Source organism: Heloderma suspectum, chromosome 2, assembly GCF_057233095.1.
Source record: "Heloderma suspectum isolate Gila_16-S chromosome 2, 16-S_ref, whole genome shotgun sequence".
Lineage (NCBI taxonomy): Eukaryota > Metazoa > Chordata > Lepidosauria > Squamata > Helodermatidae > Heloderma > Heloderma suspectum.
Window position 1 is genome coordinate 263196419 of NC_139459.1, and position 17174 is coordinate 263213592.

Here is a 17174-nt window from a genome sequence, read left to right on the forward strand (position 1 = left end):
AATAGGGGCATACATCTATATGAATTAAGACATACCAATGAGAAATGGTGAATCCTTTAGGCCTTAACATTTAAGGGAATCATAGACTGGGTTCGCATGTCACAATAAGCCATGGTGGGTTGTGAGCCATATTAGTGTCAGCATGGCCTACCATGACATCTGAACTCAGCGCAAGCGATTCAACATGGGTTTTCACCAGTAAGCCACCCTGAGAACCCATGGCTTATAGTAGGGTTGTTGAGGGTAGCTTGTTCTCAAGGTGGCTTGTCATGATGTCTGAACCTGGCACCACAGCTTGTACCAAGCGGCTACAGAGCCACTTAGCAAGAGCGGCAAAAAAGCCTGTGTCACTCTTTGTGATCTTGCCAGTCCTGCCCCCAGCCTTCCTTGCCAGTGACTGCCCCTCACTGGTGCCCAAATGGCACTTTGGAAGGACCATCACTTGTTCGCCACCTTTAACAAAAAATAAAAATCGGTTCTTCAGGAGTATGCAAATGGGGTCATATTTTTAAAAATTATTTTAATTTTTATTATTGTCGGTCTTTCACAAGTGTGCAAAACCAGAGATTCAGCTGTCAGATATGTGTAGTCTTGCCTTGTCAATTTCCTTGTATGTTACCTACTCCAGGTGCTCCCTTTGACAGAAGAAGCATACAAGGAAATTAACAAAGCAAGACTGCATATAGGCTAATTTGCTCACAGCTGCGAAGGACTGAGGGGAAAATAATCCTCAGAGAAGGGAGGAACCCATTTGCACAATTCAGAACCATAAAAAAAAGGGGAGGGAAGTGAATGAAGTAAGTGTACTGGGGGGGGCAATAACTCCCACTTGGCAATGTAATCCTCTTGTGTCCAAAAGAGAACACAGGGTTGAATATGCTAATTTATATGTATAGATGCAAATTTAGAAAGAATTACTATAATTGAAATAGAAATATAATACATCTCACCACAGCGGGGAAGTCTGTGATCAGGTAGCCTGTGTGCCTGCTCAGTCTGCTGACGAGGTACTAACTGTGGATGGTCAGCGTCGAGGCCCCTGCTGCTCTTCCTTCGGATGGTTCTTTATCTTTAAACATGACCTGGACTTGACAGGCCATCAAACAGAGGACACCTTCAAACACAGGTCCTCTGTAAAATAGGACCCTGCCCATCCTTATCGGTACATGTCAGTGAATGGTATCTTCAGTTGTAATAATTGCCCAAATATGTACTCCAGTAAAATAACATTGGCTTCAGTGACATGGATAAAATATGGATCTTGCTGGATAAGTGTATGGACATTGATGGATCCAGATAATTAGCAGAGTAACACCTAGAATGACTTTGGTACTGTGGGGCAAAGTTTCAGTTTTCCCAACATCCATCCACTCATCATGTCCACCCCCCCCCCAAAAAAAAAATAATTCAAGGATACCATCAGCAAAATCCACTAAAGGAGGACAGGCATATTTCCAGCATCATTATGCATCCAGCAGTTTTCACTGCATCACCAATAATTAAAATCGCACAGGATTTTTGTGCACTGTGTAAATGGGAGCAGATTAAAGTATATAACAAATCTAAGGTTAAAGGGAAGTCTTCTGGAATAATCCAAACCAGGTGCAAATAATTGCAAGGTATTTTTCCTCGTTAATGATTTTCACACAAAGTGACAGGAGACACCACAGCAAGTGTGAGGCCAATTCCAGACATTTTTCTTTTTAAAAGCACTCACAAAGACGGGGCATGATTCAGATGAATGGGACTTGAGCTCTTAATTTGAGATGATCCTGTTAAAGCTAGGCACTTTTAAGCTTCCTTGTTTTGAATGGGAGAGTTTTAAAATGTCCTTAACTTGTCTCCTACCAACTTGTCTCCCGCCAATCAATGGGGCATAAAACAGGCATACCTTTGGCTAGATCATACCCAATATGATTAAGCTTAAACTTCAAAGTGGGCCTGGAAAGAACAGATGGGTCATGGCCTGTTTGGTAGCTTTTGGCTTAGTGCTTTGATCAATGAGTAACGGGGTTGCCACCGCTGACCCCAGACACTGCTCTTCAAATCAACAACCAAACCGAGGCACATGTAACCAACACCACCACATATTCTTTCCCTGTTTATCCTTCCCTCCCCTTCCTCTGTTGTTTCCGCTGTGTAGAATGTTAGACTGTCTGCTCCTTGGGGCCAGGACCTGTCATCTTGTAGTCTGTAAAGTGCCATGGACATTGAAGATATCTGTACAAGAGCAGCAACTGAAGCTGGAGAAAAGACAGCTGCAGCTCCCTTAGTGGTCCTCTTGTCGTCCTCCCTGTTCATGTATGGCAATTGGCGAGCAAATCTTCGAATCAGCATTTTAGAGAGGAAGATTGGTGGTGGGCCTTTCAAGGAAGTTCATCTCCCATTAGTGATTAGTTATTGAGGAATCCTGGATAACTTTCCAAGGAACCTTCCAAGGGTTCCCAGAAGACAATTTGAAAACCAGTTCTTTAAGGTCACATCTCTATCCACATACTTTCTCAGGAGCAGGTTTCAGTGAATTCAGTGGGATTTATTTCTATGTAAATATGCCTAGGATCAAATACTCTCGGTCCACCACCCATTCTGGCTCCTTCACTCATCCTGAACCTTGGAAGGTAAAGGTTCTGTTGCACAGGCCAGGGAACAAGCTTTGACTGGCCCAATGTGGCCTTGAGGTCATGTTGTACCCTCCTGATTTACAGGCACATGTACATGTTAAATTTGTGTCAAGAGCCATTAATTACCATACATCAGGGGTCCCCAACCTTTTTGCATCAGTGGGCACATTTGGGATTTTCTTAGAGTATCATGGGTGCTCTCACAAAATGGCTGCCATGGTGGCATACATCAAGCTGGGAATTGCGAAGCATGAGAGGTGAAATTTGTCCCAGCAAACCAATCTGTAAAGTAGCTCTCTCTAGTATAAATAGAAGACCACTGACAGCAAGCAAGTACAAGAGGAAGGATATTTCCCAGGTTGTGAATTATAGAAGGAAACTGTCATTTTTGTTCAGTGTTTTTTGCAATATGTTAACATGGTCAGGAACTGAAGGAAATATTACAGTGCACACTGTTGATGGTGCTGTAACAGAATAACCATGCAGTGTTACTGTGGATTGGCAAACATCCAAGCGTGTTCCAACACTTCTCAAATTAGCAGCAGGTATTTGTACACATCTTGGGTTGGCATTACTTTAAATGACAACAGGAAATATATTAGATGGGTGAAAATGCTGGAGCTTTAGAATAGCATGAAAGTGTATATAAAGCAGAAAATTACTTGAAAGGCTGCCAGAAAGTATGTCTGTCAGATCACTCAGTGAGCTCGAAGGATTTCATGAAGTAAAGGTGTTCTCCTAACAGGCTAGCTTTGCAAGGAAATTACATTCACGGGGCTAGAACCCCAAACTTTGGCTGTGTGGGCCGAAGCTTCTACCATGTAGTTAATGTTTGTGGTTATGGAAACCACAGAACCTTTCAGCCAATGACGGGGAAACCTTAAGCTCACAAATCTTGTCTCTAACACCACTGCCACCTCCATCCCTGTCTTGCTCTAGAGATTATTATTTCCTTGCTTACTAAATCCCTATTAGTTTCTATGATATTTGTTTGCTTTTGTAACCCTACCTGCCCTTTTGCAGCCTCTTTGTCTCCCTGCAAAAAAGGCAGTCATTTCCCTGTCTCTTTCATTGGGCCGCTGAGAATTTTGGAGAAATTTCTTAGGGTACAGGGCTTCAGTGCTTACCTTACTGTAAGGAGGTGGCCGGGGGGGGGGGGGGGTTACACGTGCTCTTTTGCCATCTCCCCCTGCTCTGCCCTTGCAGCATCTCCTGCTGCTTGAGCTTCTTTGACAGCCCCCTAGAGGACTTTGGCAGGACTGCCTCCCTTGGGGCTTTCCAGTGAGGCTGCCTGCTGAATGCCTGAAAGCTGAGTGAGGAGTTATTGTTGTTTTTCTTATTATTTGTCTTGTTGTTAAAAGGACTTTTAATAACAACCAAACCAAACCAAAAATGCCTCTCTCAGCTTTCAGGTGCTCTACAGGCAGCAGCACTGGAAAGCCCCAAGGAGGGAAGTCCTGGCTAAGTCCTCCAGGGAGCTTTCCAAGAAGCTGAAACAGCCAGAGAGGCTGCAAGGACAGAAGGGGGGGATGGTAAAAGAAAGAGCACCACCCCCTTCCACCTCCTTCTTGTAAAGTAAGCACTGAAGCCGTGCACCCTGAGAAATTTCTCCAAAATTCTCGCCCTTTCCCACAAATATTTGGTGCAATTTCTTTTCATCCTTCCCCCCAACGAATGGTCGAAAATAAACAGATCAAAAAATTCAGCACAGTGCTAATGAATAGGGCTAGAATGCTTAAGGGATCCAGGAAGGAACTAATAGTAGGACATGACAAATGCTGATGTCACAGGGAGAATGAGGTTACATGTAGCAGACTGAGGTAGCAGAACAGATGACCAGACTGGGTGACCAGTCAGATGGGCGATTAATAAATGTAATAAATAAATAAATAAATAAACAGGAGACAATGTACAATCCACAAAAGAAATTCACTTTTTGCTCTATGGGAAGCCATATTTAAACAGGAAAGAACCTGTGTGCCCTGAGGGAAAGACAGAAGAGAAGAATCCCAGGCCAGGGAGCTTATGCCATCAGCTCCTGAAGAGACCTTCAGTCAGCCAGAGTGTTAAATTGGGGGGGGGGGGACACTTGTTTGTTTTGTTTCAATATTTAAACCTTGTAAACCACGTTGGGCGCCTTGGCAGAAAGGTGGTATAGAAATGCACTAAATGAACCAAGAGAAGGTCTCTTTATCCTGACTTATCCAAGAGTTGAATTCCCTGGGCTAGAGAGTGGGGAAGAGACTTTCAATGCCTGTGAAAAGCAGGGAGTCCATTGTTTCCTCCTTAAGGTGGGTTCTTCGGGGCATGATCCTCTACTGAAGTTCCACTGGCTGAGGGGCTAACCCAGGGGTGGGCTGTGGCTGCCTTCCCTTGGCAGGGCTGTTTCAGCTTTATGGCCATGCTCTCCATCCGTCCCGCCCTGCCCCCCGCCGCCTCTGCTGTTTTCCTGAACCTTCAATGGCAATATGATCAGGGGTGTAAACTGTTTTGTCCTTGGAGTTATTTTGAACAGTGACCCTGCCTGGTAGCATGTGGGCATTCATTTGTGCATCCCTCCTACTGTACTGGCCATTCCAAGGTCTTGTAATCCCCTTGGGAGCTATTCAATAAACAACGCCTAATGAGGATGGGAGTTGGGGGCATGGGGATTCTCCATGTGTGGCTTTAAACCACTAATTTTGTGAGTGTGGGTGTTGTTTGTGCATTAGCAGAAATACTGGGCTTCATCACACAGAGCTTTTATCATGCAATTGAGATTGCTCCTTCAAGGATGTTTGCGGGCTCTTTACATGACGTAGTGACCCTGCCATGACCCTCCTGCACTAAATGCCCTTTGTTCGGTTTTTAAATAGATTGCAGATAATGAGCTATCAAATTACTCCGTTGTGTTCCACTTCCCTCCCTCAAAAGAGTTAAAGCAGGAAGAGAAGCGAGTTCAGTGAAAGATAATGGAAGACTCGGATATGGGGAGAAGGAGGGGGGAAGGGGAGGGGAGAAAGGAAGCGCGTGTAAAGGGAGTCGTTGTGATCCTGCATTTAAAACGGAAGCAGAAAGTGCTGCATTAACTGCAGGATTTTAGGCTGGTGTAAAAATGCCCACTGTGGGGCTGCTGCCTGGTTGTGTGGAGTAGGCGAGGGGGAGGTAAAAATGTTTTGGAGAATTCAAACAAGCCATCCTCCAAGCATGTGTGTTGTGCAGAGTGCACCACAGGGTTTTCTTGGCTCGCTCTGCCTGGTTCCCTGCATTTCTTGCATGTTGGGGGTGTGGTGATATGATGAGTATATTGTATTTTAATGTTTTAATGTCTGCAAACCACCCAGAGAGCTTCGGCTACAGGGCAGTCTAGAAATGTAATGAATGAATGAATGAATGAATGAGCATGGCCCCAGCTCAGCCTGTGTCAGTTGGCTCCATGTCCATGTGGGCTGTGGGCAGCATTGCTGGATAGGCCCCTGACTGGTGGTCTGTAGCAGTGTTTCCAGGGACACTGAGGATGTGTCTTGTCATATTTCCACCATGTCTGTATTTTCTGGTTGTGTGTTTTCCCCTCCCCTCCTGGCTGAGCACACGTTGGGTATGTAGCAGCAGGCCACCCCCAGTCCCGGCATAATAGGAGGATAGAATTGCTTCATCCGGAAAGACATTAAGCTGATCTGCCACAGACCCATGCTGAAGGCCCCTGACTTTTTGACGACAACCGAAGCCAGCTGAGGAGTTCATTGCATTTCCACATGGATACATATCAGCAAACATGTCAATACTCACACAGATCTTCCAGAAGAAATATATACATTAATCGTGAATTTACATACATACATATCTTTTGAAGTTGGTTATCTTTCTTTAAGTAGGCTATATTTCCAAGAGATGTTGTTGATATAGAAGTATCATTATTTAATGATGAAAAGCCAAGGCAATAAAGATGAGGAGTGGGTAGAGAAGAGCCTCAAATATCCAGACATGAGGCCAGCTGTTTTCTTTTTCTTTACCCTGTGAAACATTTGAGATGGTTTGAATAGTTGTTCTTTTCTTGCCATCCTTGCATTCAAACCAATGTCAAAAGTTCACTGTGTAATTATGATGCCAAGAGGTGAATAATAGTTGACATTCCTTGCACCAAACTCTCCTGCACAGGATCCAAGTGAATCCTACTGACTTCAGTTACTACCCAGGAAGGAGGATGGTTCTTCAGAGTGAAGCTTACATTCTTCTAAGCTCTTCAGACAGGCATAACAAATCATTCAAGAGGCTAAAGTCAAGCAACAGCATCCCCAAACAAGCAGCTGCAACTCACACTTGACATCCATGGGTCATGTTCAGTAGTGACAAATGTTGGTGTAAGTTACTGATGATTTCCACGGTGGCTGGAAAGCATGTAATTTAGCCTGCCATGGTAATTTAGGAAGCCATAGGCTGATGTTGTTTAAATAGGGTAGATGTGTATAGTGAGGGGTGAGGTAGAATGGGCCAGTGGGGGTGGTTGGGATGAGATGTGCTCCAGCCAACTGAAATCCACAGAGGGAGGCAACAGAGGAAAAAAGCCAGTGATTAACACGAGTGGGTACAGTCAGGTACAGATAACCCACATAAAGATTAGTGATCATATGGGAGTATCACTGTAAAGCGTTGTAAACATTTTCAGAGCATGTTCTCAGAATGTGGTCAGTGGAGATGGGTGAAATGCCTAATTTCTAAAAAGAGAGGTGCTGAGACTCTGGCCTGGATGGAAGCCATGCCATCTGTCCTGGAAGGGATTAATTCTAAGTCTAAGGGGATGAGGTGCAGTTGCTCAGTAGTCAAGGAAAAGGGTGTCTGTCCAGGCTTAGAGGCATTTTTCTTTATTCCTTTGTATCATACTTCATGGCCAAAGATGGCAGATAATGGTGCTAAATTGGTCTGAGTAAGTAAAGATGGGTGGGTTTATCAGACTAACAACAATGATGCCAAGAGGAGAGTTATTTTTTTTCTGCTTGCACCACTGAAAGTGGTGTAAATAACCTTTACTTTCCACTGAAGCTGTTGCTGCAAATTCATCCAAAACTTCCTTCAGATCAAGATATTTTGTCTTCTCCCCCATCCCAACCCTTGTTCGTAGGTAGAAATCTAGAAGGTTTAGTAGAAACAAATACAGGGAAGGGGCACTACTCCCCTTTTCTTTACCTAATCCATCAATTAGCTTTGATATTGATATCCTGCAGAACAACAGCTCTTGGCAGTACTTAGGATGAAAAATTCTGTGGGGTTCTAAGCTGTTCTGTGCTTGAGTCATACATGTGCATGTATAAATTCATTTCCCATGAATATATGCCCAAGGCCAATGTACAAAAGGAACCATAATATAACAGCACTACAAGGCTCCTGTTCCAAGCTTGCTGGAGCCCTCAGGAGCATGCCTGTTGAATACTGGAGACACCCTGCAATATTTTGTAAAGTACTGTTGTTATGTCACTGTCTTCATCATCATCATCATCAGTGTGTGTGTGTGTGTGTGTGTCCATCCCATTCCTTTTATCATATTATCTGATCACCCAGCTGGGCCAGAATGCACTCTTCTTATTTTACTAATTATAATTTGGCAACCACAGTTAAAAAGAACCATATAATAGTGGCCCATTTCACAGATCCACAATATAAAAATAGATTTTTTAATTTGGGGCAGTTGAAAGGCTCAGTACACCCAATGACCATTTATTGCTGCAGGAAGTAGCACTATGGATATTAACATTGAACTATGTCGCTCTGATCGATGGGAATGAAAATACTGATTATTCTGCTCTCATACAGACAACATCAGTGTGATACACTCTTGCATGTTAATTCTGGGCATTCATAGAGACTTTTTCATTTGTAGTTTAATTCCAGCATTTTAAGAGTTAATCTGGTAGGTTTGCTTTTACAATTTAGGCTTACTCTTTAGCCTAATGATCCTTTGGCTTACAGGTGAGTTGAGACTGAGCATATATAAACCTTGCAGTAAAATAGTCCTTCTTGAGATGTTGTGTTCCTAGAATTCTTGTTAAGTATAAAGGATTTATTTGGGTTCCAATATGTTGCTATTTTATATATATTAACAGTGGTCCATAGTTATACAATATTTAATTCCCATCTTCTTAATTTCTTTGTGTGTGTGTGTGTGTGTGTGTGTGTAGCAAGGAAAACATGGCATTTAATTGTGAAAGTGAAAGAAAGCACGATTTCCTCTTATGTATTTGTGCTATTCCACTATACCACACTGCCACCTAGAGATTATGTAGCAGAAAAGCAGGAGAGGAATCGCTCCTCGTGTAGTGCTCGGATTTCAATTCTGTGACGAAACCAAAAGTAGATATAGAGGATTAACAGCAGATTAACAGCGTCGTGTAGAAAAGCTCAAAAACTCACTGAAAGTGTTTGTTAGACCCAGAAGCGAAACTGGAGGGCCACGTCATCGTCTAAAGAACCGGTAAACAACCATGAGTAGGGAATGACGAGCGCGTGATAAATGCCTCATGTAAAAAAAACACAAAACCCATCACACTTCCTGTGCAAAACTTACATTTTATAGTGTAGAAAGGGCCGTATTCTTTTTGACAGTCATGAGAAATTCCTGCGAAATTCTTCTATCATGAGAGAAGACTTCCAAACAGAATGCCAGGACACAGCAGCCGAGGGTGCCTCTCTTTAAAAGGGGATGAGTAATTAATCTGCTTTCAGCTCACCCATCTCTCTTGTAGCTCAGAAGGTTCTGAGTATCACTCTCGGTAGTTAACCTAAAGTAACATTTTTTTTACTCTGTGCAAGAACACCTACTGTGAATTATAATAAGTAGATACACTTTTGCCAGCTGTTTATATCTCTGGTTTCTAGAGTTTCACCAAGAGTGAACAAAATAAATTGCTTTAATTTAACCCCACACAATGGATGTTCCTGCCATACTATAACTCATGAACAGGGATTTATACATTAGAAATTTAGAAGCACTTTCTCACTAGACTCCAGAGACAGGAGAGGATTTGGTGCATCAGGAAGGAGCTTTCTGTTAAAATGCGACTCATGGCTCCGATAGGTGAGTGGTAATTTCTGCTGGTTTCCGACAGTAAAGTGTTTTCTTAAGATTTGCAGTGCTTCAAATAAAATCCATAGATGTAATTTGGATTTTACACTGGCATGGGATAAATTGCATCAGTGTTGACAATCTTTATTTGTAGACAGACATCATCCTGGCTACTGTTTGTGGGGTAAGGAAAGGGAGCTTTAACTCTTTCTGGTTGCAGTAAAGCTTTTCTTACTTGGGAGGAGGGGGGATTCCAGTTCCTAGCATTTATCAGCAGAAAAGGGTTTTGATGCCACATTGTTAACATATGTATATTAGAGCTAAGGCAGGAATATTCAGCCCTGGCTTTCAGGAGATGTGTCGGTTAGGGTTCCTCGGCATGTGTAGCCTTGCTTGGGGAAATGAACTTACTTCAGTGCTTCAGTGGTCCAAGGGCCAGTATGAACAAGTCAAATGGAAATCTGCAGCTAATCTATCAAACTGAGAGCGCCGTCCTTGATTATTCCTGCTGAGTGCTAGCTCCGTGGTGGTGGTGGTGGTGGTGGTGGTGGTGGTGGGGTGCTGGGCAAGGTAATATTATCCTCTCCCAACTTAGCCCAGTAGTGACCCTTGACAGCAGAACCACTTGTCAGGTTTTCTGGGCAGGGGCAACAAGTCAGCAAAGGGATGCAACACTCTATCTCACTTAGGGCGCATGCAGGACAAAGACAATATGACAGTAACATTGGGTTGTCTACCAGCTGCCTAGTATTAAATTACTTGGGATTGGGAGAAAGATCCACTTCTCCATTAAGGCAATGTGAAGGCCCAGGCAGATATGTTCAAGAGCTGAATGGGTAAGTCCATTGGCCAGTAAGATCAATATGGAAATCAATACGAGGCAAAGATCTGGAATCAATGAACATAAAGAGCCTGTGAGCACAAAAGATTTCTTTAAAGCAGCCAATGGTGCCAGCCAAGTAGAGTACCGTATACAAGAGGCAAGAGTCATCCTTCATAACACCAAATTGATTAACCAGTGCTGACCATGGTGCATGCCCCCAAATCAAGAACAAATAGGGCCCTGTGGGTACTTCTAGTTGGGGCTCCTAGTGCTACTAATAAAGACACTGTGCAGCTATTCCATCTTTCCTTCCTTAACACATTTTTACTGTCCACAAAAAAGGCATAAGAAGTGGTGGGGAAACACAGGAGGGTAATAAGTGGGAAATCACATTGTCAGGACTCCCTATAAAATTCTGTGAATGAGCCAAGCCTAAGAATGAGGCATGTTTGAACCCAGGTCCAAATCCAGCAGTCTAGGAATTGGCAGCACCCACTTCCCAATATTTGTATCCAGTTGAGGCTGGTGCCTCTGATGTCAGTGGGGCAGTAAACCTGCTCTGGGTTTCAGTCAGAACCAGTCAGAACTCTAAAGGAGCTATCCAAGATGGAGGCGGGTGAGGCTGGAATGGGAGGATCCACTCCAGCGGAAGCAAAGTCTAGGGAGTGCATCCACCTGCCTTCCTGCCCCTCCAAAGTTCTGCCTATCTCCCCACCCCGCTTCTGTAAGTGAACAAGCGATACTGTCCCAAGAGGCTGGGGCAAAGCAGGTGGACCAGCCAGTCAGTTTAACAAGCAGGCAGACGTGTAGCAGGCCAAAGTGTTGGGGGGGGGGAGTTGGCGGAGCCATTGCTAGAAAAAGCGAGAAGGTGGAAATTAGATGCCTAGCATGGCAGGGCTTCCAGGGTATGTCAGAGTGTGTGTGGGGGGCAGGGGTTGCTGGGAGTCTCTGTGGCTAAGAGATAGAGCAGCTTGTTCCCTTCTTGTGCTAATGACTCCTCACTGGGTGTCCCTTCCTGACTGTGATTTTACTGGAATAATAAAAGCATGTGTCATTTGGAGCAGGAAAAAAAGGCTTTGATGCCGTGATCAGCAGTAATGAAGACAAGTTTATTTTCTGCTGTCACTGTGTTGGCAAAGAAGTATTTTTATTAGTATGTTTATATTCCACCTTTCGTTATGGAACTCAAAATGGTACACATGAGGTTCTCAGGTGGTCTCCCATCCAGGCACAGATCAGTCCTAGACCTGATTAGCAAGTTGGCTGCATCATGTGCCCTCCGTTTTCACCCTGGAACCTAATAAAAGTGTTCCAGGTAAGGCCTGGTGAAAGTGGAACATCATCATCCAAAAACTGGATTCCTCCTTATCCTTCTTCCACAGCAATCTTTTTCAGCGTAATAAGATGGAACTCTTGGCTATGTGTCAAAGCTATTCTAAAAGGGCACAAAGATAATATACTCCATGGTTTGCCCCACATCTGTAAAATACCTTCTCCCTGGAGAGAGTTCAAACATGAATATTTTCCATAAATGTGCTAGCTCTAATGGCTAGATATGAGGTCACTTTAACTCCAGTATTGTTTTTAGTAATTTTATAGGAACTTGAATTTTGTTTATACTCCCAAGCCCTCTGTCTGGATGGGCTAAAAATCCGGGAGAATTAAAATAAATGAGGCTACAATTCTAAACTTAGCAAGGATTAAGCCTCACTGAACAAAGTAGGACTTAACTTCTGAACTGTCTCCAACTTTTGCATTGTATATCTGTCAACTCTTAAGCATAGCTTTAGCTTCCATTTGTTGTATTATAGGGCCCTAGAGACCATCTTGCCACAGGATCAGATATGTTTTCCTATTAAAACACTAAGACATTGTGGTGTGGCTGAGAGACAGTAGCATTATGAAATATTCAGTGTTCAAATTCTTTAAAATAAGAATTCAGATCCAAAACCACAATTACATTTTAGGCAAGGGAGATTTAGAATGAAATCTTAAAGGTATTATTTTGTGTTTCATTTAGTTTCTGCCTCTGCATTTGTAGGCACATAAATGCAGAACTGTGTGAAATTTGTTTCTTCATTATTGTTGTTGTTATTATTTTCTCTTCAAATAGAGATTGGCTCGCAGTATCCTTAGCTGCTGGTCTTACACATGGATATGCTGATGTCATACATTTTGTTTACTGACCATGTTACTCAGAGTTGTATATGAAATAGCTCAACAATCACTTTCTGGCAGTGACAGTTCAGGCCCTGCTGTTCTACCTAGTAATCTTGAGTCAGCTGACAAAAAGACAGAAATCTGAGCATACCCTGAGATCACTTCCTCAATTTATCCCTAAGTGATTAGAGTGACACCCAGTAGCTCAAGGGTCTCCCAACAGCTTAGCCTCAGCTCATGGAAGGCCACCCTTTGAAAACTTTTGAGGTGTGATTTGCACGCAACATTTTTCAAGGAGACAGATGAGTCTCACCAGGGACACTCAAGTTTGCACTGTAAAGTCTTTCCCGAAAGATTTATGACCAGACTTTTTTTTTACCGCTTATTAAAAACACGAACAGGTATGTAAACAGCATGTAATTTAACCATCGGGCTAAAAAAATATCAATCACATCTTTGTGACATCTTTGTCACATTTAAGATTGTGACAATCTTAAAAGTTAAGATTTAAGCCCTAACATTATGTTCTAGGGCATAATGGGGGGTGCTGAACACCATTCATGTATCATAATAAGAAGGAGGTTGTGTTGCTCTCGTTTGTCTGTTCAAGTGCAATGGCAGCTCATCTAAAAATCCAGAGCACTGCTTTCAAGCTTGCATTTGTGTTGAAAGAAAGACATCTGCTTTAGCATCGCACTTGAGCTGCTTGACAGGCCAGTAGATTTATACACCATCAGCTGTTTCTATATTAAATGCTACACACATAGTTAAAATTAGAAATTAATCGGATCAGGTTTCCAAGGGTGGATTCTTCTATATGTCCCACAGACAGGACAGGCCCCATAGCCTGGGCTTCTCAGCACTAATGGATGGGTTATTTGGCAGGAACACAGACTACTGCTATTCAGTTAATCCCAAAAATCCACATCCCCTTGCTATCAAAACACCTAATTATGCTTGATGCATTTGCAGCATATTTTGAGGCACCATCGTTCTCTGCGAGGGAAAAATAACTCCCAAAGGGATAGAGGACTCAGCAAAAGACCAAGTATAAATCTATGATTTGCTTTTATAAAAGACAGGCAATCACTTTTTATATACAATAATGTGTGGTGTCCTTTGTCAAAATAATGGTTTTGGCTTTTAAACTGTTTGGTCTCTGAACGTGGTCTTTTGAAGAGATGATGGAGATTTAGCGGCCTAAAATGCAGTTTTTAAAGATGCAGGGTTGCTTGTCAAGAAAAATGGAGGAAAGTAGCTGAAGAACAAGTCCAAACTAAATGGGATATGCAAGTGTCGTTGTTCTTTTACAATTGCACGATCTTACTTTCAGGTGCCAAAATGAAGAGCAAATGTATAGATCAAATTCTCCTTCATTTAATTGGGCAGACTTTTTTATTTATAATCTGAGAGTGTTAATAATTCAAAACCTTTACTGTAATAGACATTATTATGGGCACAATCCATGGTTGTGCAAACAGGGAGAACTTGACATAGGGTTCAATGTAGCCTTCTTCCCCTGCCCTAAGCTTACCCGCAGTGCACTTATACTGCAGCACAGTCCCCATTAGAAAGGATAGGAAGCCTTTTCACCCACTCTGAACACTCATCCAGCTATTGTGCTCTGTCCTTGGTCTTCAAATTCTGTGAAACCCATGTGGGAATGGATCATACCCTATTTTATTAACTTATTTTTTAAAAAAAAATCAATCTTTTTATTCCCAAATGACATTAAAATGTAAAATGTAGTCTTTTACTTTTCACATGTGCATATTTCAGATACACCTCATTGCATGACTTGAATTCATAATGTTAGTTTTCTATCAGACTTACTTTAAATTCTTAGGTCAGCTCGGCTTATAAGGGCATGGCTTTGACAGGATCATATATGCCTCCATTTCAGAGGATTTAAGTTGACCTATGATAAATAACTTGGAAAGCATCCTAATTCAAGAACTATCAGGGACAGCTAAACAAGTTGACTAGAGCGTTTGAGGAAAATCTTTTCCCCCAATCCCTTGCGGATTATTTAAGGAGACACTTGGTAAACCATCCTTCATGAGAGCACATTACAGTAGTAAATTCTGCCATAGAGCAGTGGCTGGACAAGATTCATGAAGACAATTTCCAGTCCACTGTCAGCTAAGGCAGAGGATAATGTCCCTTGTTCTTATAGAACTCCCTCTGCAGTACAAGCACTGCATTTATAAGGGGCTTTGGATTATAGCCTTAAGAAGTGGTCTTTGCGGGACTGTGTGCAAGACTTGGGTTGCTGAGAAATATTTGCTGTGTATATCAATGGCCAAAAGGACTTGCCTATTTGCACCTGGTGGAGTGATAACCAGAGTTTCCTTGACGTTCAGCCCCTTTCCCAGTTCTGTGAAAAGGCAGATAGTATTACTGCAATGTGCTGTGTGTAGTGGCACCCTACGGAAGCTGCAGCAGGTGCAACTTGCTCCAGTGTAGCAAGTGTTAGCTGTTGGGACCATATTACTCAACTTCCACAAAAAGATGTGATTCTGGTTTCCGGATGCAATTCAAGTTGCTCCTCCACCAGAAAGCCCTACATGGCTTGAATCTTAACTCCTGGAAGTCCATGTTCTCAATGAGCTAAGCTAATGGTTCATGCCAGGTAAGGGGAACAAGGGAGAGATGTGTAGTATCTGTCCCCTGCTCCGGGCCTGATCAGAGCCAAAGGATGGCTGGGGGAGGTGTGACCCCATCTTCTGGCCTTCGTTTGCTGCTCTGCAATGCCAGGTCTGTTACCCAGAAAACCTCCCTCATCCATGACATGATCCTGGATGAGGGTGCAGACCTGGCATGTATTACGGAGACCTGGCTGGCCGAGGCTGCTGCTCCAACCCTTGCAGCCATGTGTCCAGCTGGATTTTCGTATGCACAGCAGCCGAGGGCTGGGGATCGGGGAGGGGGAGTGGCTGTTATCTACCGAGAGTCCTTGGTCTTCACCAGACCCCCTCTCCGGGAGACCAAGGTTGCTGAGTGCATGTACTGGAGGTTGGGCCCGAAGGGCAGTCTGGGGATTCTGCTCGTGTACCGTCCACCCCGCTGCACGACTGACTCCCTGGCCGAGGTGCTTGAGGTGGTCTCTGATGTGTGTGTACAGTCCCCTAACTTACTGGTGTTGGGGGACTTCAACGTACATTCGGAGGCCATCCTCACAGGAGCACCTCGGGACTTCATGGAGACCATGGCCTCCTGGGAGCTGCACCATATTCTAACTGGGCCCACCCATGTAGCCAGTCATGCACTAGACCTTGTGTTTGTTTCTGGAGAAGTGGGGAGTGATCTGGAAGTCGGGGGTATATCCACCACCCCCTTGTCATGGTCAGATCACTATCTGGTGACGTTGGACTTCTCGGTTCCACAACCCCTCCGCAGGGGTGGAGGACCCATTAAAATGGTCCGCCCCAGGCGTCTTATGGATCCAAATGGATTCCTGAACGCGCTTGGGGATTCTCTGGGGCACGCCAACGGCCACTTGGTCGAGACCCTGGTGGGTGGCTGGAATGCCGCAATCACTGGGGCATTAGATCAGGTGGCTCCGAAACGCCCTCTCCCCCTGAACAGGGCTCGGACTGCACCATGGTTCAATCCGCGGTTACGAGCTCTGAAACAGGAGGTGAGACGGCTAGAGCGCCGGTGGCGGAAGTCTCACTCCAAATACGATCAGACACGGGCTAGAGCTGTATCTTCAGCCTATCACGTGGCGGTGAAGGCAGCAAAAAAGGAATATTATGCTGCCTCCATCGCATCTGCAGAGTGCTGTCCCAGGAGGCTGTTCCAAGTGGTCCGGAGCCTGGTCGGTCCTGTGGCTCCGGAACCACTGGAGCATTCTAAGGCCTCCTGTGAGGCCTTGGCAAGGCACTTTGCAGATAAAATTGATCAGATTAGGTGTGTTACTCTGCACGCTGTGGATACAGTTAGTGAGCAAGAGGCAGCCTGTGGCAAACCGCTTTTGTGGGATCGGTTCCAGCTTCTTCCTCCTGATGAAGTGGACAAGGTGCTTTCATCGGTATGGCCGACCACCTGCTTACTTGATCCTTGCCCATCTTGGCTCATTATGAGCTGCAGAGAGAGACTGGGTGAGGGGATCAAGGCGGTGGTGAACGCCTCCCTTGAGGAGGGAGTGATGCCATCAGCCCTCAAGGAGGCAGTGATAAGACCGCTCTTAAAGAAGCCCTCCTTGGATCCTCAAGTTTTGAACAACTTTCACCCAGTCTCAAATCTGCCATTTTTGGGCAAGGTGATTGAGCGGGTGGCGGCGGTGCAGTTGAAGGCACACTTGGAAGAAACTGATTATCTAGACCCATTTCAGTCGGGCTTCAGGCCTGAGCATGGGACAGAAACGGCCTTGGTAGATGATACGAGGAGGGCTCTGGATAGGGGTGAATGCTCCTTCCTTGTTCTCCTCGACCTCTCAGCGGCTTTCGATACCGTTGACCACGGTATCCTCCTGGACCACCTGGAGGGGTTGGGCATTGGGGACACCGTATTGCGGTGGTTCCGGTCCTTC

At 44.2% G+C, this 17174-nt stretch overlaps 1 protein-coding gene across 1 annotated transcript in view; it reads left to right on the forward strand.

Moving 5' to 3' along the window:
* The window catches only part of MYOT (myotilin), a 102486-nt gene that overhangs the window by 19513 nt on the left and 65799 nt on the right, over window positions 1–17174 (forward strand). The gene's annotated exons all lie outside the window — the stretch shown is intronic.